The 26110-nt window shown below is 28.7% G+C and overlaps 1 protein-coding gene across 4 annotated transcripts in view; it reads left to right on the top strand.

Moving 5' to 3' along the window:
• Positions 1–26110, top strand: part of LOC129959639 (neuropeptide S receptor-like) — a 211416-nt gene that overhangs the window by 64731 nt on the left and 120575 nt on the right. For 3 of the 4 annotated variants that reach the window (XM_056072524.1, XM_056072523.1, XM_056072521.1), the window contains exon 1: positions 16261–16651. The exons of the other annotated variant lie outside the window; for it this stretch is intronic. The gene's annotated coding sequence lies outside the window, so the exon portion shown is untranslated. Of the gene's footprint in view, positions 1–16260; positions 16652–26110 lie in introns of those variants that run through there. 4 annotated transcript variants of the gene reach the window in all.

The raw sequence follows: 26110 nt of genomic DNA, 5'->3' as shown, positions 1-26110 counted from the left end.
TGTATCATCTAAATAAAGGGTATCAGTAGTGAGATCGTAACATTTTTACAACAGAAAATTCGGAAGAATTCGTGACAATAAATGGTTTGTTTTTCCGATATTAAAGATTCATTATTAAGCATTGCCGTTAAATACACATCATAAATGGAGATGAAATGAGAATTCTAAATTAATGTTATTACTCACGCAACTAGAGAACATTTCTGAAGCTGTGGGAACACGAAGGGCCAATTCAGATTTGAGACAAGCATTGAGTAAGGCAAATTACCGGTAATTAATTTCATCTTCAAAGCCATGACATGATTCGAACTCAGTTGATTTCAACTTTATTACTTAGACTGAGAACATAATCAGGATTTTAACGAAGTTATTAAAATAAACAAAAATGTATTCTATATATATATCGTAAATATGAATAAGTTGTACGTAAACATTTTTTACGGAATCCAAAATTTTTGCGAATTTAGGCTTTAAATCTTGAACATATTACTTGAAAATTATTGAACTCGAAAATTACATGTAACCAAATAAAAATATCTAAGAAATGCTAGCAATCACAAATATGTTTATGGTTGATATTTTCGAGAAACGAAATATTTTCTCACTTACAAAAAAATGATATTTGTATAGTAATAATTTTAATTTTAACAGTAAAAACAATAAAAAATTCACAACTAAGTTTCGAAAAAAATGTGTTATCCCTTAAGGTTAAAAAAATGTTATTGTTGTAAGAGAATAATAATAAAAAATAAAAAAAAAACCTTAAAATGTTTTAAAAAATTTAAACTTTTCTTTCCTTTCTTTTTCTAACTTTTTTAAAAATTAACTTTTGCAATGTAAGTGTTATTTAAAAATCTTCCATTAGAAAAATTGAATCTGTTTTTCTTTGCGTTAATGGGTAACGTTATTTTTTCATAAAAAATTAATGAAGATTTTTAAATTTACTTACTACATATCTTTTGTGAAAAATGTACAGGGATAGCAAGAAATAAGTTACTCACTTCAGAGGGATCTAAAATGCGTTCTGTTGGTCCAAATAAGATAAAATTTGAGCTACCGATTATTCAGATGATGCGTTTTACATTTAATCATTAAAAAAAATTAGTACAAAAATTCTCCAATAGATGGCGCTGTAACACAAATGACATTTATTTGCATATATTGAAAATGTGAAACATAATTTGCGTTATATCGCATGTCTATTACCATTTTTCTCTGGATAACAAGAAGGCGGATTCTGCACGAACATTAGTTTCTTCTCTTTTCGTCATGCCAACTTTGCAAGAAAAAACGCTACTGGTGAAATTGTTCTACCAGAACCAACAAAACTCCGTTGCAGCTAAAGGGCTTTCGTCATATGAAGCAGATACGAAGAGGTCCGATGTCTTCAGGTGTCCTACTTCAAAATGACGTAGAAATTTGAATAAAGTGGGCAACATGACATTCTTCCGGGTAGAGGACGAAAAAAAATCCCGTCTTCCAGCGTCGAAAATGTTGCGGCCGTGCTCGTTGATGCCAGCAGTCAGTCGCCGTATAATAGTGCGAGTTTGCCAGTTGTTTCCCGTGTTCTGGATATGCCGTATTCAACTGTACGAAAAATCGTACGGCAGATTTTGCATTTTTATCCATACAAAATCAAGTCTGTGTACACGTTGCTGGACGGGGACTTAGAGATCAGTAAAACATTTGCACTTCAGTTCCTTGCTCGAATGGTGGTTGATACAACTCCTGCATGGAACATACTGTGGAGTAATCAGGCCTACTTTTGCCTCAACGGGCAAGTTAGCACCCACAACTGTAAAATGTGGGCAGTGGAAAACCATCATGTTATCCAGGAACAGCCCTTGCATCCTGAAAAAGTGACAGTATGGTGTGGTTTTACAGATACTTCTGTCATTGTATTTCTTTGAAGAGATAACTTCAAATGGTATCAAAATCTGCTCCGTCAAAGGACAACTGTATCATGATATGCTGAGGGATTTTGTAATCCCAACTCTTCTGCAGCGTGGATGGACGACACATCCCGTCAAGACATCATTTTAATACATGATGGTGCACCCACTCATATTGATCGTCGTGCAAAGCGATTGTTAATACAGCATTTCACAGAAGCACGAGTCATCAACCATCATTTCCCAATAACATGGTCTTCTCGCTCGCCGGACATTACCCCTTGTGACTTTTGGTTGTGGGGTTATTTTAAGGGCAGTGTCTACCGTCAAAGGCCATCATCTCTACCGGATCTGAAGGACAGCATTCGGCGCCATATTCTTAATATTCCGGCAAACTCACTGCGGTCATCTTTAGGAAATATGATTCTCCGATTAGAGCATATTGTTGAAAATAAAGAGGAACATATTAAACAATTTTTATTTTACTTTATTATAAGGCATAACCATAAATTATAAACTATATTAAATGGTAGGTTTTATGTGTATTACAATGCCACCTAACAATAAATTTTTGTACTATTTTTTAATTAAATAAATTTAAAGTGCATTATCTCAGTAATTTGTAGTTCAAATCTTGTCTCATTTGGATCAATAGAACACATTTTAGAGCCCTCTGGAGTGGGTAGCTTATTTCTTGCTAAACCTATATATGAGATAAATTATGAATATGAAAATTTCAAAAGGCATAACTATTTTGAAGCCTTAATATAATTCAGATTATTCATCGCATGATATGCTGGAAATGTGCAATGCCAACTCTATGGAATTTTGCGAATAAATTATGGAATATTTAACTCAGTGAATGTTCCTTCTAATACAGAAAGGGGCATTGTGCTCCGAGATGAGTAGTTTGAAGTTTACAATAAGAAAGAATTAATGATATCCATCTGCTGGAGTGGTCTCCTTGTATCTTTCTCGTATTATCTCCAATAAAAATGCTATTCTTCTTCTCACCCCGTATAAAATTGGGCTTATCCCGCTCATGAGAGTTGAGTATTTCGTAATAATATATTAAAGAAAACCCATATTTTATTGATAACTACATGTTACTGGCGGACAATTGCGACGAAAGAGCCTATTAAAGTGGGATCTGGCGATTTTTCGGCGATTAATCACTTAGATGAGATTCATGCATAAGTAAACTGATTAACAATTTTGGAAACCTATTGCCAATATTTGGAATATTTGGACACCAATTGAAACCAATATTTCGAAAAGAGCTAGAATAGCACTTACAAGATTACGAACCAAATTTTATTTATTTAAATCTTTGCGCTTTTAAGTAGTAGCTTGCAAAAGAATTTTCCTACAGAAAAGACCTACAGACGGTTACATCATTGGCATATTTGATTCCAATTTGATACAGATCTATAATTTAAATGACATATCTGTGCAACAGATTTTATCAATTTAGCTCTTCTGTAATTATCCTGCTACCTCCTATTCGCACAACAGGCAAACAAAATTCCACTAACCGATTTTCGTTCAAAATTTGTTATAAATCTGAAAATTTGGTGTTTTTATGAATATATATCAAATTTCGTCTATTTCAAAGCGTTTTTGAATCACCTTGTTCGCAGACAGAGATACATAATTCAAAAATGTATTTTTCGGATCCAAGGAGATCTGAAACTTGGTGATTCATCAAATTCTGGAGTTTGGATTGTTTGACGATTATACAATATTTTCTCTACGTATGACTCGTAACGAGAAAGTGAAAGGTTGTCTCAATGAAATTAACTAGTCATCGTTGTTAGTAGTTATATCTTTCCACATGTCAGGTACTTAAAATGATAAAATTTAGAAAGTTTGTTTCTTTCAGTTTTTCCGATCTTTCACAATTTAATTTTAAGTACGAAAATTAGTATTTCATAACAGTCCCTTTGTTTATGGACATCAATCTACTTTCAACCTAACTAAGTTAATATGAACTGTCTAATCTCAACATATTGATATAAATTTATGTAATAAAATTATCTTTAAAACCTCACCAAAAGCTCATTATAAAAATAATTTTGAGGCATAGGAAGTTCTGTTGCAAACGTCACTAACAATGACAAACGCCTTTTTCCCTTAATTCAAGAAATAATAAAAATGAAAAAATGAGCGGCGTTCGTGCTTTGTGTATGAAATATCAAAGTATTTGAAATACACCACCCGAAATGCAAAATTTTATCAAAATTCTTGAGACCTCTCATGCCAAATCAATAAAGAAAAAAAAACACGTTTTAGAAAAGAAGAAACTAGCATTCACTAAGGAATCTTGCTCAAAATAGGAGGAACCTTTTTGTGGAAAAATAGAACTCTGAATCCTTTATAGTGGGATCTGATAGGATTTATAAATTTTCAACAAATGCCCAAAAGAACAATAATCAGCTCCCCGAACTTCGAAAATATTCCAAATATCTTACTTTTGAAGGAAGTTGACATACCCTTCCGTAAACATTTTTCTAGTTGGTATAAGTTTTTTTCTTTGGTTCAGAAAGCAAGGCAGCAAATGGAAAAGTTTTCTATTCGGGTAGTATGCAAATCAAAACATTCCACAGTTTCAATGGTGGATTTGATTATTTCCTTTTTTACTCCCGAACAGATAAAGTTTATATAGTTTCTCATTATTTGAAAACTCTTGCAAGCAATACAACTTTCTTATTCTAAAGTCAGTCGTTTGTTATTGTTTGGATATAATATACTTTTTTATGTATTATAATTTGTCAGCAATATGCAATTTATTTTCATTTTGCCAATTGACTCAATGGCCGGAATATTATTCTCTCTTGGATATGCCACTTCAAGTTTTATAAACGTTAATAAAATAATATTTCATTCATATGTTTTGATATTAAACATGTTGGTACAGAAACCAATTATGTTTTAAAAGTCTAAATTTTATTTTTACGAATTATTTTTAATTTCATTTTAATTAGTCTTTTAAAAAGAAAATGTAAAGCACAAAATATTTCTACTCTGTGGTCTTAACCATTTTTTTACTTTGACAAAACCAAAAATATGTTTTGTGACTGCATTTATTCTAACTAAGATATGTAGACTATTTATTTATAGTCCTAAAGGATTGACGTAGTACAATTTCGTTTCTTTTAATATTAAATTTCTAATAAATTGTTTTAATTTTCTCAGTAATTTATCAAGCTGGACCAATACATATTATGATATAATATGTATGTATTTCTCCGGCATATGTAAGTACATCAGTTTTACTTTCTGTAAAAGAGCTCCTTAGATTTATAAAATATTTAGTGAGGTATAACCACAAACTCCGACCCGCCGGAAGACACACGGAAAAACCTGAATGACCGGACCGCCGCAATAGCAATACTAGCGAAAACTGTGATTAAGTGTTAAGGGCCATCTCCAGCCACGGAACAACCCTTCCCTAAGGAAGTACGTCCTTTTCGTCGATGGGATGAGCCATGTCCCACCTTTATGTGTACCCACAAGGGTGGCGGGAGCCAACCACCACGACGGAAGCTTCTCATCCTCAATTACGAGGTGCCCCCCCCCCGTGGGACTACTTAGTGAGGTATAAAAAACACAAATTTCTCAATCCTCGATGTATTGATTTAAGTGACATTTATCAATATGTTAAGTCATGTTTTACTTAAATGAGGTACAACAAAGATTTTATTTAATTATTTATGAATTTTAAATCATATTACAAAAATTTCAAAAACTCCATTAAGTCTGCACTCACAATAATTGCACAAAAATATTGGGAAATTCGATTGCATTCTTTCATAAATTAAGATCTTTAAAACTAAATCTTCACAAAATGCTTGTGTCCCTGAAATCGAATAATCAATCATGTGCAACTGATTGGAACTCTAATTAAATGTAAGATGCAGAGATATATACCCTCATTGAATGAACACATCCTCTGATTATTTTTAAGAACTACAGTGCATCTCAAAATGTTAAAATGATAGTTATTGAGAGGATAAAATTATTATCTTTAGGAAAATGCAATGCTGTTTTTAAATATTAGAATGCTATAATTAAAAAAATATTAAAATATATAGCTTCCAATATATTAAGGGGTTTAATGAATATGTTCCAGTGGCGGTTTAAAATGTCTGTATTTTAATTATATTTTACATTGCAGTTTGTTTTTACTACATTTTAGACACGGATGCTATAAGGTTTACATTTAACATTTTTAGAATGCTAACTGTTTGCTGTATGTCCAATTAGTCAACCTCTATATGAATTTACGTATCGAATTTTTCAGAAATCTTAAAGTAAAGTGGAAGACCCTCTTTATTTCCTTTCTAAAATCCACAATGCATAGCTAATTTTTTTGGACAAAAGGAGACATTAAAGAATCAAAGTACCATAATCGAAAAAAGTACAAATAAATATTTTTCAAGATGTATTATTTTTATTTATCAAAATTCTCCTTTCCTTGTCTTTATTTTTCCGCTCTTCTCTCAGCATCTTTTACTAAGCCGACTCCCTTTTTCATATTTTAAAATTTACACTTAAGGACCATACTCATTATAAATATATTATAAAACTGAACTGAATGTAAAGTAAAAATCTACCTCCAATTTAAATATAAGAGCTCGTATAATAGATGCTGAGAATAGAATATTACTTACTGCAAAGTTCATATTACATCTTTGCAATTGGTTTGCGGTCTTCCGGTAATTCCTTTTCAACAAAGTATCGAGAAGAGAGCTTTTTTCCTGTTCATTTTATATTCTTACTAATGAAAAACTAAAGTAGCTGTAATTGTAAAATAAAGTTGCAGTCTGTATTCTTAGTTCCGTATGCAATCATTTTGACATAATTTTTTCGGAATTTTATTCAATTTACAAAAAATATTTTCTATTGGAAATCCTAGATTTCTGAAAAAATATATAGTGATTCGATATTAAAAGATTCCATTGTTTCGCAACAGGAAAATGCAAACATAAACAATTAAAATATACGCTAATAGGAATTTGTAAGGTTTTCATTTGAAACGACACGTAAATTGTTTCTGTTAAAAAGATATGCATTAATTTTTTATCTAAGATTGCAGAAAGTAGCAGTAAATGTCTGGGGAAAAATTTTTGCACAAACACGAATTTATTCACATTTATTAAAGAATGCATAGCGCTTATTAAATTCATTGAACTAAAAATTAATGCTTAAATGTATTAGATAGAAAGTCTTAAAACATCATGTTCTCAAATTTGAAAAAAGAAATTTCCCTGACATTTTGTTTATTTTTACGAGGATATCAGATACGTGCTTTTAAAAAAGACAGATGCATGTAATAAAAAACAGACTTAAACAATAAAAAAACAGACAACATAAAACATACTTTTTTCTTCAGCACGTCAACTATGTCATAATAGAAACAATAATATCAAAAAAAATTATAAACCTGTTATTCTGAATAAATCCATTTGAATGAAATACCTGTTAAAAAAATCTGTTATAAGGATTGTTTTTACTAAAAAATCATTTTAATGTACTAATATATTTTATTAAATTTGTTGACGAAACAAATAAAATTTGAAACGAATTTACATTAAAACTTTGATATTATTTTTAAAAAAATAAAGGCAAAAAAGTATTAATTCAAAAAATACTCAACAGCGATATTTGAAGTACAAGTATTATTTATTTACATGTCAACTAGATTATTTAAAAAAAAGCTTTTAACACCAAAATTTGACTAAATCCATTCCAGTATAAGCCAACTACCATTTTATTATAACCAAATATCCGATCTAATAAATTCAAATGCCCAGGTTAGTCTGGCAAACTGCCTATCGTGAAAATGGCTTATAGGAAAAATGCTCACAGGCAAACGTTTCAGATACCTCTCTAAAAAGCTTTAAATAAGCAACAATAGTTTTTTACTAACCGTTATACATACATCTTTCTTAATGTTCCTGAAAAATTACCCCTTGCGGCAATTTTTTGCATGTAAATTATACCCTATCAGCATATATATTTTCAAAATTGAGTATTCATCTCATGAGTTTTTTAAGTGAACTTAAGTCATAGGAGTAATCTGAGATTTGAATAATACTGATTAATAAGACATAATTGCTAATAAATTTTCTTGGGCTTAGAATGGGATGTTGTTTAATTAAAACTGATTATTTTAGGAAAAAGTCTTTACTTTTAAACCTTTAAAATATAGAAATAAATTATTTCATATATGACTTGGTTATTTTATGAAATAGCTGATAAAATCAATTAAATTAATAATAATTATGCAGCATTTTAAATGATAGCTAATTTATTAAACGACTAGCTCTAATGCAATTTGATTAATGATAGCCAGTAAAAATGTGAAATAAACAATTTAACTGAATTATACAACAAGTAAAATGTACACTGAATATTAATGTATGAAATTTCCTATTTCATAGAGTACCTAATTATTTTATGAAATAATTATTCAAATCCTTTTCAGGGTAAACTTCATTTGCATTCAATGATTTAGCTAGTTAGTTTGTTGAACCACAATCTACACACAAACCATTAATATGTAAAATAAATTGCATGATTCATCAAGCTTCTTAATATTAGCTACTATATTGCTATTGCAGAGTAATTTTATTCAAAATTCTGAAATTAAAAGAGTGTGAAGTGCGAATAACTGTCCGAAATTAAAACATCATTTTCAACCTATTATGAATATTATATAATAATAATGGTGTTGACTTTACCGATTTGGTTAAGAATGTAGAAAATATGATTTTCATTTACACGCAATGCTTTCTATTGAGCTGTCATTTATTAAACATAAATTACATGTTACCGTTGAAATGTATGATTCATTAATAATAGAATACATAATTAATTTATGAAATAACTGATGAAGTGAGCAATAAATTAATAATTCTACACCTTGAATAGTTATTCTATAAGTTGACTTGTGACAGACAGAAAAACTGTAAAATTATCCATTTACTGAATTAATCAGCATGCACAATATATTGGATATATTGAATGAAGCAAAAGATCATACATGGCAAAATTTTTAAAAAAGCAGCTTGTAACTCAAAATAATGGAATTTTACTCCAAGTTTTAGAGAAACTTTCTCTAAAAGCTAAATACGGAATAGTTTTTCATGTATTTTACTAAAGTATTAGATTAATAAATATGATATGCGATAATCTACGGTATAGCTAAGTTATTGGTGACGCATTCAAGCATTAATGAATCGTTTTACTAAATTATGGAAGGAATTCGTCTGACCTTTCGTTAATGATGTGGAACATGTTAACTAAAATTGTTCTTGATGAATTGATGTACATTATAGATGATTCTGTGAAAAGGAAATATGGGAAGAAAGAGTAGCAAATTATTTTAGTTGCTTAGTTTGAAGTTTTCATAAAGTATGAAGTCACTAACCATGGAATTATATTATTTAAAAATACTTAGCCACAATCAGAAGATATCATTATTTTGAATGAAATGCACTTCGATTTTTGGTATGCAGTATATGAAAAGAGAAACTGATTTCTTATTATTTATTCATATTTTTGGAATGAGATTGTATGCAAATATTTTTGAAATTGATAAGGGGTACTCAAAAAATTGAAGCAAATTGGAAATGGTTATAACTTTCTTTTAGATAGAAAGTAATGATAGAAAGTAAGAATATGACCTTGACATAGAAAGAAATCCGTGAGGTTTTAAGTTACATTTGCGTATTGCATTACCCTATATGTTTCACCTTGCTTTCGAGGACATTCTCTATACGGTAGTTCATTTTACGTCAGGCACAGCAAAGTATGTTCGCAGACATTAGTGCATATTCGATATCTACATGCAATTACGGCGATCTAAAACTTCAGAAATTTCTTCTTCTGTCTTCATCCTGTTGGGATAAGATGTGGACTCTATATTAACACCAACTTGTAGTGTAGTCAACAAACTGCAGTTATCCATAAAGAATGCTTCACTTCAATCTGTACTATATGGTAATGAAATGAATTGCTACACGAATGCTAGCCGTGTGATAAGATACGTAGGACAATTATGAGTGCAACCAAAACTGTATTTAGCATTTTGTTCAAATTTTCTATTCGTGCCATTATTTACAAGCCGTTTGGAATAAAAGTAAGTCCTCTGAATAATATTTTTACAATGTATGTTGGCTGAGCCTCAAAGCAGAGGCGAGTTTTTCAGTTTTAAAACTGTGCCAAATGGTATTTTATAAGAAATAATAATAAGAAGAAGAAATGTTGTCCGATTTCTTTTCATATTTTTTGAATAAAGTTTTAAAAATACTAGACTTCTAGTTTTATTAGAAGTTTTCGCAGAATGAAAGGTATAAGTTACTGATAATGCTGCACAACTCATACATTTTTCACGATATTTGCTTCTTTGTGTTTACTGAGTTTTTTTAATAATATTTTGTAATCAGGAACAGTAAACTAATGGAAATGAGACATATTCTTTTATTTATTTCATAGGTATGAAATGAAAAATTCTACTCATACTCCATTTATAAGTTTTATAATATCCAGAACATCCTTTGAAGAGCTAGGAAAATACATGCTTCACTGAATAAGTAAATTTATTTCAATCCGAATTTCATCGTGTAGGTAATATTTTTGAAAGACATTTTAAACCTTTGTTGCTTGCACTGTGATCATGATCAACAAAAAAATGAAGGAAAGCTCATTTAGAATATGTTATGAAACACAAATATAATCACAAATGAAAAAAAAACTTAAATTTTAAAAATCAGCACATTGTAATTTTCTTATGAATCGACAATTGAAAGAACTGAACAGTGAGTGTATTTTAAAAGAAGGGACGAAATTTTTAAGGTATAAAATCATAAATGTTATAAATTGCAACTTCCTGTCATAAATGTAAGGTTACCTACCTTCTGAAATCAGGTCCATTACACCTTAAGGTATAAAAGAGAAATCGGATTATATGAGTCTAGACATGTAGACAGATTAATCTTCAACTATCTGGTTTGGAAAACATAAAACCATGACGATATTGATGGCATTAAGTATTTGAAGGGAGAATTCGGCGTCAAAAAGAAATAGGCGACTTTGAGTGACGATAAAAAGAGAGGGTAAAGAGCCTCTCAGAACGGCAATGCAGAGATGATTTCCCATTCTAAGATAATACTCCATTTATAAGAATATCGATATGCTGTCTTAGGTAAAGAGAAAATAAATTTAAAATGTAATAAAAAATAATGAAATGACATCAAAAACGATGTGCTAACATCGAGCCATTCGAAAAGCAAATGCTGTAAGTGTCTCTAAGATGACTCCCTAATTTCAAAATAAATTCAAAAACTGACACACATATGAGCTTCAAGATTCTCAGGGACATCAAACTGTTCTGATTAAAGAAGCATAATTTGGAACAGGTACGTTATTTCATCAAATAGAAAACTGTGTGTGACAATTCATGACCTGTAATCTTTTCTCTCTGCTTCTTCAATTTTCATAATCATTGGACTTCCATTTCAGCATGGTGACCATTAGGGTTTTGCATAGTATACTTTGTTTTCGCTAGTTGCTTTGAAATCGTATCTTTATCTTGAGAAAAATTTAAATGTCTCGAAAGAGAGTTATCGCTTTATAATTGCAATAATTTCAACAGTGTATAATTTATTTCACATTCTAATGATATATGTTAATAAATATGTAATTTCTGTTTCTTGATGAAGAGGAATTGTTTATTGCTGATAATATAGACACATTAATGACCGAATGATAATCTTGCATTTATTTTTTTAAATGCCAAAGATTTTTATTTGTATTTTAGCGAGTGATGGATGCCATTTTAATTTATATTTTATCATTGCTTTGCTTTAAATAAAATGGTGACATACGATTGTTTATTTTGGAATTTGTGCATTCAAACCATGTTCTTGCCGTTTTCACCAGTTAGAAAATCCAAACATGCTTAAAAATGTGCCATTTCATTCTATCAAGCAGTTTTATAGTCTCTTTCTACGATATTTATTACTTTTATATGATAATTATCGAAGTAAGTTTTGAATACTCAATATATCCATTAAAGAACACTTTTGATAAATATTATACCATTTTTAGCATTATAATTTTTATTATTTTTGTCATTTTATTTTATATATGTCAGTATTCTATTCAATCCTAACAGTGATCTACGGAGGTCTTTATGTTTTTCCCTATATGAAAAATATTTCTCTTTTAAGTATTGATTCTGACCTGAATTTCTAATATATTCTGAGTGCAAAGACTTTTCTAACCAGATTTTAACTTCAAAAGTTTTCTTTAAAAATGATAAAAAAAAAGGACGCAAAATTTCTTCAACTCATTGACGTGTGGATGATTGAAGTTAAATTAATGTCATCCATTATTCATGACATTTTCCGTAAAAAGCGTTTTTATAGATTAACCGAGTAAGTAAGATATCGTCATTTAAAATTTTATAAACATCATAAATCAGATTACTTTTAAGCGGGATAAGAGTTTTTTTTCATAAACACAAGCTTTTCGTCCTTAATTTATTAAAGGCGTTAACTCAGACTTTTTTAGTATATCGATCTTTTTAAAATATTTAAAAAGGCGTATAAATATCAAAACTCAGCTTTAAATATTCTTTAACTGCCGAATAATTCTTTAAAAAATTTCACAGATATTTATAACGTGACCGGTGTTTTGTGAAAAGCTTTTAAAATTAATAATCTTATTTGAGAATTTCTGCATAATTATAAATATTATAAGAGTATTAATACATGATAAAATGTTACTGTGTTAAAGTCCCAAATCATATTAATTTCCTTCCTGTAACATTAATTAAAATGTTCTAATCGGAAATTAAAAATATTGACAATGATTTAGCCAATTACTAAAGAAGGTTTTCTTTTCACAATTGGTGAATTAGTTTTATATAGTTATAAAAATAATTATAAGTATTAGAAAAATTCAGTATTTAATTAAAAATAATTTCTCTTGATCTATTAATGAAACTGCAATTAAGGAGCTGTGGAATAGGTGTTAGTAATTTCTTAAATAAAATTAATAGTAAAATTCAGTTTTTTAAATATATATATATATATATATATATATATATATATATATATATAAATCATTCTATAAAGATGCTATTAAGATTTGTATTCTTAAATATATACAGAAGCATAACAGGTAATAATAAGTTTATTACATTAAAGGCCTAATAAATAAAGTGATTTAACATTATTTGTACATTTTTCTGTTACATATGATAAAAAAATCATTTGCCGCACGCAAATTGGAGATTTGATTTTTTCTTAGCAGGGATTTATATTATTTCGACAAATGTCTCTAAAAATGTAAGTTTTCTCAAAATTTTTTATTCTTTAGCGAGAATACTTTGAACAATAAAATGAAAACACCTCCATTTATATCCTGCGCATTATTAAATGCTTTAACTTTTATCAAATTGAAATGTAAATGATTTAACTTAGAGGCACAGGTAAAGATTGAGATATATATAAAGGTGTCTTCCAGGAATAGAAAATTTCAATTAAATCACCTTGAATTGGTTATAGTTTTTAGAATATATATTTTTTGCAAAATAAGATTAAAAAAACACATTTTGCAAAATTCGAAATTTATGTTAATTAAATGTTAATGTTAAATGTGAAACATAAATCATTCTGAAGTAACTCAATGGTAATAAGCACATTTTACACACACACACACACACACACACACACACACACACACACACACACACACACACACACACACACACACACACACACACACACACACACACACACACACACACACACACACACACACACACACACACACACACACACACACACACACACACACACACACACACACACACACACACACACACACACACACACGGTGGTTATAATTAAAGTGGAAATATTTAAAGGACTGTAAAGGGGAAACTACTTGGATATGTTGAAGCAATTTAGTATATGTTATATTTGCAACATGGGGAAATGAATTACACAATGAAAAAAAAATTTGGTCAACTTTTTGTCATAGGTGGCGCTTTTTAATGGCAATATTTTATACATTGTAATTATAACATTTTTTTGTTAAAATATAAAATGCGTAATGTATTAAAATATTTGTTTAATATGATGTCCTTCAAGTCCTATCAAATACTGTAGACGCAAGACAGTGTGATCCACAGTAGTACCTAATGTTTCCTGCTGAATTTCTAGGACATGTATTGTAATGCTGCTTTTTAAAGCAACAAGAGAGTTAGGTTTGTCCTTGTAGATACGATTTTTAAATATACCCATAGCCGGAAATTGCAAGGATTCAAATCAGGTGAACGAGGTGGCCACGCATTTTGGAAACATCTGCTAACTATACGATCCTCACTAAAAGCTCGGTTAAGCAGTTGTGTAACACAATGAGCAATGTGAGGTGGTGCTCCATCTTGCATAAATATTGTTTAATCAAGGCAGTTTCGGTCTTGCAAAGCAGGGATCACATTACTTTCTAAAATTTGAATGTAACTAGTGCCTGTTACGGTGCCGCGAATTACCCTGTTGGTGTAAGATTTTCGAAAAAAATATGGACCATTTATAAAGTTAGCAGTCATACTACACCAAACTGTAACAAACGTTGAATGCAAGGGTTTCCCAAAAACGGTATGCGGATTGGATGAGCCCATATTTTACAGTTGTGGGTGTTGATTTGTCCTGATGAAGTAACATGCGCTTCATCATTCCACAAAATCTTTCGAATCCATGATTCGTCTTCATCAATTTCGGCCAGAATGAAATTTTCAAAATCAATTCTTCGTTGTAGTTGTTGTTTCTAATGGCACTTGTCATAGACAAAGTCACTGACGAAGTCAGCGATTTTAAGCCGAGAGATCGTCTCTTGTTTTTTTTTTTTTCAGTAGCGCCATCTAGGGCCAAGAGCACGTCTTAGCTACTCACGCTTCAAAACCCTTTTTATGGGACGGACTTCATTCATGCATTTCATTCACTCATTAACAGATCGTAATTTAGACCAGAATCAGAGAACAATCACCTCTGAACCAGTACCCCCAGTGGTATTACGGACCACGAAAGATTTATAAGTGCGCCAGCTACCACACACACGAAGAGTCTTCGGCCGGCGGGGTTCAAACTCACAACCCAAGGGATGCGAATCCAACGCCCATTCTTTTGTGGATAGTCTGGTTGCAAATACTGCAAAATTTTAATTTTATACGGATAGCACCTTAAAATGTAGCGCAAGACTTTGCGTACGGTCACCCATGGTTTTGATAAAGTGCTTGCTAAACTTTTAGCGCTTACTTTGCTGATCCACTAACCCTGACTCAATTGCTTCCCTAATCTTTTCCACAACTTCCTAATTCACAAATCTTCTTCTGGTTCCAGGTAGCAGTCCGAGTTCTCCTGTAGTTTCGAATTTATTAATCATTTTCTTTAATTCATTCACAAACATCAGCCCTTTTTTCAAATCTTTAAGATAGCGATATTCTTTCAAAGCAGCACTACAATTGCTATTCTTTTGGTAACAACATTTTACTAACAGAACGCGTTCTATCTGTGACAAAGTCATGGCTATCGCTAAAAGATACATGATTTTTATCAACATAAAGATTTAAAAATTGAAGTGATATAATTTTGACATAGTACAGAGCAAAAACAAAGTTTTAATAATCTTCAGCGCCATCTATTGCAAAAAATTAGCTAACATTTTTTATTGTGTAATTCATTTCCCTATGTTGTAAATATAACATATACCAAATTTCTTCAACATACTCCAAGTAGTTTTTTTTTTTTCTTTTTTTTTTACAATCCTTTAACCCTGTGTATATATATATATAATATGGAAACTGGGAAAAATTACAAAAAGCAATATTGCAACAAAATGTCTAGAGTAGAGTCATTTAAATAGAAAAAATAATCAAATACCAACTTTGGACGAATTTTTCTAATATGAAATATTTGTGAATTTGTAGTGTCTTAGTTTTATCTGATCAAAATCTTAAAAGGGGCTTGTACAAAAATAAGGCAGTAAAACAATCATAAACTGTATGCAATGAGTGCATTTAATCTAAAAATAGTAATTAAAAAGTCAATTTTGAGATGCATGTTTCTGCAGAGGACAGAAAATAATAGCATGCTATTCCCACGAAATCGAATATTGCAGTCTTGTTCGTTCCGTAAATTTATGGAATGTCGACTTGAAGAAGCCTTCTGTCTTTCGCGATGGCATCGGAATGTGAATTTGTTAGACGGAAAGACACATCTTGACATTTACACCAAGCGGAAGTGGTGAAAAATATTTATATGTAATGGGAACGACTAGACAAGTAGCTCGCGTCCTTCAGTCTCATGTCTTGTGCAACTCGGAGGAGGAGATATTTTATGATTATCTGACTAAAGAACCATCAGTCTTTAGTATTGGCATAAAATTATTTGGATCATTTCATTGTATAGCTGAATTAACGCGCCGACTGATTTCTAGGACTGACTGCTTCTAGAAAACTTTTTAATACCACTGTAAAGTTCAATTTACAATTAAATAGATATGGTGATTAATTGGTTATTCTGGAACTTATTGAATTGGAATAACCAACAAAGAGGATACAAAGTAGGATTTAAGAATATTTTTGGAAAAATCCGATTATTGAAAGACTATTATTCTTGTTTTGATGATCGAATGATTTGTGTTCAAAAACTGCAAAGCAGTTCTTTCTTCATGAAGATATGAAGGTAAGAATAAAATAATCTTTTTATAAATAGTATAAATATTTATATATAATTGGCAGAAATAAATCAGATATATCTTTTAAAAATATTTAACTTCATTATTTAACTAAAATCATTAAATTAGAAAAATGCTATTATTTGCTTTTTTGAATTCGTACAATCTAGGAAACTTTTTATACTCAAAGATAATCTTATAAAACAAATTGTCTGATTAATCATGTTGCAAATTAATTTAATTTATTGAGAAAGAACAAATAAGTGATTCAAACATATATGATTCAGAAGTGATGAATTAATTTTGTGTTATATTATATTTAAAATTATTCTGTTCACTCTAAATGAGCAAACAGTTATTATAATTTTTTGAATTATTTTGCATTCATATTTTTTTTGTATATATATATATATATATATATATATATATATATATATATATATATATATATAATATAATATAATTCATACATGTTTTTGAACTTTATTTTTTAACTTAAAGAATAGTTTAAAAAAAAGTTCCTTAAAAATGTAAAACTTCCATTCATTTTTTACGTGTTGTGTTTGGAATAAATAATTCAATGTAACACCAGTTATTTTTTACCTTGAAAACTATAACCCATAGCAGTTAACGAGTGCTATTCCCTATAATATTCTTCGTGAGATAAAAAAAAATTGCATATATTAATATGTATTGATTGCTGAAGTGAATATAAAAGTGCAATTTAAACCTATTATTTTTTTAAAAAAGTATTTCTGCAGCAATTTTCATTCTAATTAGGACTAATATTACGATATGAAGAAAACTTTATTTACATATTAATTAAATGTCTATAAAAATTATTTTAAAAATACATTTTTTGTTTAAAAATAAATTAAAAACTAATTTGTGCGCAAACTGGATCGGGATTATTTGAGATGATCTATATAATAATTTTCCATGTATTTCAAAGAATGAATTTAATTTAATATTTTCTTTGGGGAAATATATAATGTACAATCAATTATATTAAATAAAAAAGAATTATGTAAAATAATGGATATACATTATTAATGAAACATGTAATAAGATAAATGTTAACTAATTTTCTAATTAATAAATTTTCCTAATGCTAAATTTTATTATTCTAATTCTAATTAATTTAATTCCGCAGTTTAAAAAATTATTTTAAGAGAGAAGAAATGAGAAACTTAAGTAATAACATCAAATCATGTTCTATATTTTGCTAGAACAGCCATTAACCATTTTATTAGGGGAATTCTCATGGCAGTAGTATTATTAAGTTTAACCATGAAAACATATTGATGTTTTTAATATTTTAAAATTATAAAATATTTCAAGTTTATTGCGATACCATTGGGAAAAGCAAATTCAACAGCAATTTTGCCAGTTTAAATTTTCAGTGTTTCTTGAAATTTGAATTTATGTTTGGCAAACTGTTAAAGAAAGTAAAGTTCTCGAAAAAGTTAAAATGTGTAGCTTTGGTGATATTCGTTAATATCTCAGATATAAACGCAGAATATAAAAATATAATGAGATATAAATTAATAATAATCGTCATTTTTTGTGTTGCTTATATATCTATACACGCAGGACTTAGTTTTATCTTTGTACTTATTATTTGTCTATGCAGAATATCTGCGTGATGTATTGATATTTTTCTTATTGATTGGTTTTTGATATGATAAGTATTTTTTAATATACAATTCATGTCCATTTACATTAACAATTAGATTATGAATGTAAAATTGCAAATAGATGATTCTTACTATTTGTTGTTGATATAATAGAGTTAGTTCACAAATAAATACTGATTTATTTATGAGATGTAAATATCATAAAAAATATTTCAGTAAAACATCTGTGAGCCAATAAGTTAAGAAATTGGTATAGATTATAAATGAATCCGTTATAAATTTGAACCTGAAGGAAATTCATTAAAACTCAATTTATGCTGCAGATACCAAAGATGGGGGTGTAGAGGGTCTTAGAAATTATATTCCAGCTTTAAGATGAAAATGAAAAACAGTGAAAGAAAAAAATATACGCAAGATAATGAATCCTAACTAAACATTCAGAAACAAAAGCTCATAAATGGTGAGAAATATTTCTGAAATAAAATCATCAATTAATAGTAGCAAGTATTTTGACCAGTGGAGTAATACCAGCCTGATAATCTACTATTTGAGTCATTTTCTGATTAATAAATGTTTAAATTACTTGGAAATTTCAATAATACCTATAATGCAACTAACCAATCTCAAGCTAGTTCCTATAGAAATGCCCATCTGAATTTATATCTTTTAATTAACAAAACTAGAAATTACCGGTGTCCCTTTTTTTTTCATAATACAGTAAAATATATAAAACTTTGTAAATTTTCATATGCATAATTTTTATGCAAGTCTTTGTTGCAAATATTTATACCTGAACAGGAAATCTAAAGTTTATCAATTTCTTATTTAATAAATAATTTTGATTTATGGTAAGTCTGTGCGTCAAAAGAACTAGAAATCCAAATTACAGTACATAACATTTCTAATATGATTCAAAAATGAGATAAATCTTTTAATAAAACTTTATAAATTAAAAGTGTTAAATAGAAAACGATATCTCATTGAGAATTAGGGAAATGTCTATGAAACTGATCTTAAATGCTGCATTTCTTGTTGGTGAAGGTTTTCAATATATTACTGTCAAAAATATCACTTAAGTATTGGTAGAAGAATAAATTGAGAATTCCTATTAGGTAGAAACGGCAATTTTAATATATTTTTGAACTGAACAGTCCAAGTAAAAATGAACTGGTTAAACATTTGATCTAAAATGCGTAGAGAAAAATCGCTAAAAAGTTGGAGCTGTAGTTTCTTAATGAAGATTTTTCCACAGAAAATCAAAATTATGCCAAGATTTTACAACTAAACTATGAATTTCAATTCTAAAGATGATATCACCTAAAACAAATACTGTAAAATGACTAATATTTTTAAAAATGTGCTGAATAGAAGGTGAAATGAGCTGAATAGTTAGGGTGATCTCGAAGAAACTTCAAATCATGAAAATTTCTCTAGAAAGATAAACAAAAATATTTTTTATTAAAATAATTTAGTATAAAAGAAGACAAAAATTTTATTTTATTTAATAAAAGATTTCAAATCCTTCCTTTAAATTTTTTATTGAAAATAGTTCTATTAATTAGAAAAAAAATTAATGCTATGATATTTTTCTAATTTCTGGAAAATAATACAGGGTGTTAGAGGAATCATAGACAGATTACATAATTCTCTAAAATAAAAACTGTTTATAAGCCAAAAGTCTAATTATTTATACTAGAATTCAATACGTCTCAATGTGAGATCGTTTAATTGCGCATAGTATGCCCAAGCTATACTCGATTTCCGGCTATACATCTACAAGCATTAGAGAAGTTTTAGATTGAATAGCGATTGTGATAGGCTGCTTTAAGCCCCGCAATTTATTGCAATACATCTGATGCACACTATCTTTCCATAACCCAATGGGAAAAAATTCGAAGGAAATTAATTTTGAAAATGACATGACTCACAAGCGAAATTTTCTTATTAAATCATCATCAAACCATAGTGCCATCTTTCGAATTCTGAGAAAAATAATGTTGTGGAATAAAATTTTATCAGTTATATTAATCTTATGTAGCACCAAAGAAGCATTATCATTCTTAATTATTCTTTCGCACAATTTTGTAATGCACCCAAGAATTCTCGGACTCCCTGTATTGTTCTTTTTTCTAGTTCTTTGTTTCGTATAGCACTGATTTACTAGACATGATGTTTAATCTAACAACCGTAGTAAACGCGAGTTACCTGTACTTCTCTTAACTTGAATCATACATCTTACAGAATTCAATAAATCTCAGTTCTTAAGAGATAAATTTCTTTTGGTCACGTGTATACTGACTTTAGACTTAGAAATCCTGAGATAAATTGTATCATTGAACTAACGTCAAAATAACAAATGCCGATACCTTACAATCTTCAAACTAAGATCAAAATGTAACTAGCGCCTCTTGGGAAGAGACGATTAAACTTCAAACTTGTAGAAGTGAAGCCAATTCCATCGAAATTCGATATTACGCTGTTTTTTATCCGATAGTTTCTTCCTCTTTTCTTTTATCTTAAAAGAATTTCTAGTCATCCCAAACGGTATGGAATGCTTTTCTGATTATTGAATCCACTTTTGATGTTAATTACTTCTTTGAAATTTATGATTATCTGATGTTATCAGAATGATCAAAATGGTTCAGATAGAAATATTTAAAGCTTCGATTTCATCAATTTTATGAAAGAAAATAATTCACAATTGTCAGTGATATAATAATACATTTTGATATTGTGCCTCTACTTTCATAAATAAAAATTAATAATCATAAAACAAAAGTAAAATCCGTGAGAAAATCAATTCATTTTCAAGATCATGAAACTAAATGAGTTCTGTTATCGCACAGAAAAAAATATAAGTTAATACTTTGACAGTTCCTAAAATGCCATAGAAATTCGATTCATCAATGATTAACACATATTTAATAATTTCTGGAGAATGTTTGTAATTATGATGTTTTATTGCTAACTATTAATAAAAAGCAAAAGTTAAATCTTAAGAAAATTAGAGCAGGCTAGAAAAAATCCATGTTTTATTTTAAAAATAACATCATAATCTTTTTTTTTTTTCCTCTAACGAACCCTTAGAAATTCGACTAGAATTGAACAATGCCTAGCATTTTATACGACAATAATATTTTTTTGTCTAAAAATTAACTAATATTCTGTTTAATTAAAATTTAGTCTATAAAAATGAACTCTTCATAATTAATATGCCAACTTTTGTAATCGTCTTAAAGGTATACGGAAAAGCAATAATTATAACCAGAATACTAATAAAAATGACAAAATCAATAATTGTTTTAGTAAAGTGGAATTATAATACAAAATTTCAAATGTGTAGCTCTTAACAGGTGTAGATAAAATCGTTTGATTGATAAATTTCAAATATGCCTTTTCCTTTAACTCACTTAAATATTAATTTTTCAATAAATTAGTTTTTTTATTTTACTTGAACATTTATCCCTTTCATTCTATTCTCTTAATAGTTCTATTAAGAAAATGAACTATATCAATTTAATGTTGTTTGTAAAAGCATAAATAATCTGAAATAGTAAATTTTACATGATTTTTTTTTAATGTTAAAATCCGTTTTATGCATACCTTTACAAGCATTGTATTCTTTATTATAAGTCTACGACTTTCTATTGATTAATGCTATTCTTATAAAAGAAATTAATTTTCCATGCTTAGTGAAATTATCTGCTTCAGTTCAGTGAAGAAAATTAGTTCATTCTCTAATATCTATAATAAAATTTATTTACTCTTCACTGCCCAATGTTAAAGTCAACACCTTTTACTCTTTTGATTGTTCAAAATAAATTTTGAAAGAAAATATAATCATTTACAAACATGCTTTATTGCTGAATATTCTTTATGTTTAATAATGTGTTATATAATTTTAGTCAGCCAATTACAGTCTGCATACTAATTGTATTAAATAACTTTGAAATTGAAAAGAAATTTTAAAAGTTCTTTTTATATGCTCCTGAACTGATATGTATGAATTTTTATAAGTGCGATTAAATAAATGTATAGTTTAAAAGACAAAACCTTTGAAATCAATACATTATTTGGATTTCAGCATATTTTCGAATTTAGCTTGTTCGTGAATATGAAATAAATCTGGGAGAATGTTGTTGCAGTTTAAGTAACTTATTTACATTCAAATGACTGCTATTTTCACAAATTTCAGTAATAAAAAGTATATGTGTCTTTGATACATAAACGAAATAACAAATATCATAACTCTAACATACTTCTTAAAAACTTATATTTTATTTTAGATAATATCATCATTTAAATTTCACAATTATTTAAATTTGTTTGAATAAAATAAATATTCTGTGATATTCTGAGATGTCTGTCAAATGATTTTATTTTTACTCTACTTGCCATCGAAAGATGTTAAGAAATATCTCGATTTTATAATTTTTTAAGTATTAAAAATAGCTAAGAATAAAATATTTTTCCATAGAGAGTATTACCATTTATAAATTTATTGAAATTTATTCAAGCATCTGTTGTTTCAGTAGTAATAAATACTTTCATCAATTCCAGACACTAATATGAATAAATATTCCAAATAGAAATAGGATTATTATTCTTTTATAGGATATTTATAATCTTTTGACTTTTATAAGTTGTTGAAATGATGAAGTTTTATTTTACTGCGATTTCACGAATGACATGAAGCCATTATCAGCTCAATACCTAAAGTCAACATTGTCGATAAAATTTCTTTTTCTTCCACTTCTTCCAAACTAAACACAAAACCAACCTCTTTTATGGCAATAAAAGAAAATGGAAACTTAGTATGTGGTAGATAAAAAAGCTATTATTCTTTTGTGCCTGAGAGAAATCAGAATTTCTGGAAGATTCTGACCAAAATTTTCCTTCTGTTATTGAATAGCACTGACTGACGCTTTCTGCTGGTTTTCCTCTTGAATAAAGACCATCTGTTCTATTTTTACCCATCTTAAGATTTTTTCGATACTTATTGCACATTATTTCCCACTCCATCTCCCTGTTAAAATACAGAAATGATCACGTCAAGATGGAAGGAAATGCTCTCTCTCTAGTCGTATAACTTCTGTTTTTGTCTTTATTTTGTATGCTTTGAATATAATTTGTATGCAGTATTGCGACCTAAGAAACGGAATAAATAAGACTTGGAAACTTTCCAGAATATTTTGCATTACCTTTGCAAATTTTCAGAATTCATCGTCACCATTTTTCGAACCGGTAACGATTCCACCTCTAGTTATGCATCTGAATGTGCCTGCCACCATCTCCTGTTTACTGGTGTATTAACTCACAGAGATTCAAATTTGCTGGTTTCCTCAAAATCTAGACATATATTTAAATTTGCATTCCTGTCAAATTCTGATAGAGATATCTAGTTCTTGTATTATGAGGTCTCGTTTCTATTGTGATCAATAAAACGGAAAGGCATTACGGATTTAGTGTCTATTTTTGAGTGAGTGAATAATATGTAAACATATTTTATAGGAAATAGACTTTTGTCTATTTCGATAAAATTACACCACTTGTTTCAATGGATGTTACTAATTGTTATTAGTTCTGGTTCCCTTTTGCCGGTACAAGATTTATATGTGGCTTTGCTTTGCCAAATATTTGGAAATAGGCAAAATAGAGCTAACAGTTAATAATTATTGAAAATTTCTCACTTCAATATAAAATGCTCCTTTATATAGAAGTTTAAACTAATTGGTAAACAAGTAAATTGAGATACGTGCAACTGAATCATGCAAGGCGTATGGAGAAAAATGAGAATGAAGTTATTTATTAAATTAATTCCCTTAGTTAACATTTTGAAGTAAAATAAATAAATGTAGAATCAATCGAGGCATAGAAAGTATTTAAAATGTGGAGTAAAAACATATTTAGAAAGATAATTAAAATTTCAAGAGTTTTTTTTTTTTTAAACAATAGTAAATTTTACATGGATCATTTAGAAGATAACATTTTATTATGTATTAAGGTTTAATTTCGCATTAATAATTTGAGTTTTTCCGATTTTTTTCTTTATTATTTTCGTATTTAAAAATTCCATTATTTATAAACATAAGGACAAATATTATATATTGTTTTGTGGATATATTTACACTATAGTACATACTAAACCAGCTGTATGTTTGTATAATTTCGATTCAGGCTACAGGGAAGCAACAATATTTTCTTGCTAGGTCAAAAAAAGATCATTTATAATATATCAGAATTTTAAAATCATGTCGAGTTTAGATCCTGTTATGTTTACACATCTAGGGCAAACTGAATGACCGCATCCACAAACCATGGAGTCTGGAAACTAAGGTTGAGTCCTAATGGCCAATAACGACAACTATACAATCCCTTCCTCAGGTGCCACTCCCCTTCTTGCAATTGGAGGTAATTCGACTCAATGCACCCTCCTGGGTAAAGAAAACCAATACAAAAACAGAGAGTTCCTCCTACCCAAATTTGACGTGCACACCGATGGTATTTTAATTCAGTTTTGGATTATTTTAAAATCCTTTCCCAACCACAATATTTTTATTTTTATATTTTTTTATAAAGTTTCTATATCTCGTTAATGGCCATTACAATATGAAGAATCTAATGGATTCCAGAATCACCTATATGTAGTGCGATCTAAAATGCATTTAATTTTCAATTCCTTTTTCAGAAAAATACCCAACTGCAAAAATTTTATATTTATAGATATACTTCTACTATTATTTACACTTAAACGAATCTTAAAGAAATTTTAAGCTCATCAGAAGGCATGTGTATACACAGAAGTAATCACATTAATAAAACGTTTATAAGAGCCCTCTTCTGAATAAATCGCAATTTCTAACAAGAATCGAAATAGTTAAAAGTCTGGTAAAGAAAGAAATTTTAATTCTGGGAACTATAAGGAATAATTTTCACTCGGAAGTAGTCTAGCAGGGTTTTAACAATGTGGCGGCGAATAATATCTTAGAAGCTTAATTACAGGAAATAAGACAACATTCATTTCACATCATTGTAATAATGCCTGCAGTTAGGAAAATATTTTTTCTATGGTATAAACTTCTAGATACGGTAAATTACGATTCATTCTTTTAAATATACTTAAGTACTTAGAATGATATAATGAAAGACATAATTTATTCCTTAACCATGCATTCCCTAATACTGTGAATTTAAAGTATTTAACAAAATGAATTTTAAAAAATTAAAAGGACTTACAATATATAGGGTTTTTAATGAGACTTTTGAAGAGGATCACCTTATAAAAGTGTGCCAATATTTTTTTATTAAAAAAGAGTTAAGAAATTTATAAAATATATATATTTCCATTTGAAAATTTTAAGAAGCAATGTCATCTGAATTAAGTTGTAGAAATTAATTTGAAATTACATTTTTTGAAAAGCATCACATTTTTAGATTTTAATGAAGAGGCTTTCAGATTTAAGATAATCATATTTACTTTACGTATTTAATTTATACTATGTGCTTCATTGCTAAGATCAATAATATAAATCCTTCCAAGAATTATTTATATAGTCACCACAACCAAATCTTCAAGGATAAGTGAAATTTGAAGAGTTATTGCAGTTAAAAATATCGTTCAATAAGGCAGTTTTAAGAATAAAAAGAGTACCCCTTTTGTAAAATACAAAGTTGCAAAATTAAAAGCTATAAATAGATTTCTTTCACATATCAATTTCCACGTTCTTCTATCACTGATAATTTCCGCATTTTAAATTCAACATAATGCAATTTTATTATAAGTCCTTTTAAATAGTTATTTTAGTCATTGAATATTAAAAGCGAATACTT

This window comes from Argiope bruennichi, chromosome X2 (genome assembly GCF_947563725.1).
Source record: "Argiope bruennichi chromosome X2, qqArgBrue1.1, whole genome shotgun sequence".
Lineage (NCBI taxonomy): Eukaryota > Metazoa > Arthropoda > Arachnida > Araneae > Araneidae > Argiope > Argiope bruennichi.
Note: the sequence above shows the minus strand (reverse complement) of the source record. Positions and strands in the feature narration are given on the sequence as shown.